A 1350-nucleotide genomic window follows, 5' to 3' on the forward strand; every position below is an offset into this window, starting at 1 on the left:
AAAAGCCGTAAAGACCATTTGGAGCACTCGAGCTATATAAGCACAAACCTCAGACCAGACCAGATTTGGCCACTGGGCATTAATTTTCTGACTCTTATTCTAAGTGGGTATTTGACATTATTATTAGTCATTCACCTTTAGATAGACACTTTGGCCTTTTCTACTGGTAGTTTTGAGTAATTATAAATGCAATCATTAAGAACATTTCTATAGAAATCTTTGGAAGTTTTTTTATTTTGGTAAAATACACATAACAAAATTTGCCATTTTTTCCTATTGTAACTGTATACTTCTGTGACATTAAGTGCATTTGCCATGTTGTATAAGCATACCTACTATCCATTTCCAGAATTTGTTCAAATAGAAATTGTACACCCACTAAACAGTAATTCTTCATTCCCCTTGTTGTGCCCGAAATTCCCCTAAGTGGCCCCAACAGACAGTCCATGACCCACTCCGATGTAAAAAGCAAGAGGTGAGTTTTATTCAAGCCTGGGCCTGGACTCTCCTCCTGGCATGCAAGCCGAGGAAGAGCCCCAAACCTGGGGTGTGCAAGGTTTTTATGAGGTACAGAAGGCAAAAAAGGGTAGGGTCAGGGTACAGGTACACTCCTGATTGGTGGTTGATGATTTCATTAGTAAAGGAGGGTTTGGATTGGTACAGGTGAGGGGTGGGGGATTTCTTAACTGGGGGGCCTAAGGTGGTGCAGCCTGATTGGGTAGTTGAAGGAGAATACCTGAATTTCAAGGAAGTAGAAACCTATTGCCTATTATGGGAGCTGTTCAAGGAAACTGATACTTATTGCCTATTATGGCAGCTGTCTGCCTAAGGTGACTAAATCAACGGCTCAATGGCTGTGCAACCAGGGGTGGGGGAAGCAGCAGAGAGTGGCCCTGCGATTTAACAGAGCTTATGCAGTAAACGACAAAATGGCACTGGTCTGGCCCTTTTACCCTTTCACCCTTTTATTTCTCATATTTAAGTGTCTTGGTGTAGAATTGTTGGATCTTAAGATAGATAGATGTGTTAAAGCTCTTTTAGAATTTACAGCTCTTTTAGAACTTACAGCTCTTTTAGAATTTACCTAGCAAGCCTTCTGGTTCTACCACTGAGAGACCACCAGGAACACATGTAAAAGCAAAGGAGCATCTTTATTCTCAAGCATATGCTTGGGTCACACCTCTGGACAGCATGAACAGCAAGACTGTGCAGAGGCGACCCTGTTACAGAAGCCAAGGTGGTTTTTATACATTCTAGGGGTGACAGCGACTGGGTGATTGGTTCATTTTGGATCTGGTTGGGGATTGGTTATTAAGTGAATCCTGTCAGGGATTGGTTGGAACTCAATCC

The 1350-nt window shown here is 42.2% G+C and overlaps 1 non-coding gene across 1 annotated transcript; it reads left to right on the top strand.

The window, feature by feature from the left end:
• The first annotated feature begins 1056 nt into the window (after positions 1-1056).
• Positions 1057-1121, top strand: LOC111723201. The gene has a single exon (XR_002771792.1). It is a non-coding gene; the product is annotated as a U7 small nuclear RNA (small nuclear RNA).
• Positions 1122-1350: the final 229 nt, after the last annotated feature.

The sequence above is a fragment of the Otolemur garnettii genome, unplaced genomic scaffold (assembly GCF_000181295.1).
Source record: "Otolemur garnettii isolate 467f Iridium unplaced genomic scaffold, OtoGar3 scaffold00008, whole genome shotgun sequence".
NCBI classification, from domain to species: Eukaryota; Metazoa; Chordata; class Mammalia; order Primates; family Galagidae; genus Otolemur; species Otolemur garnettii.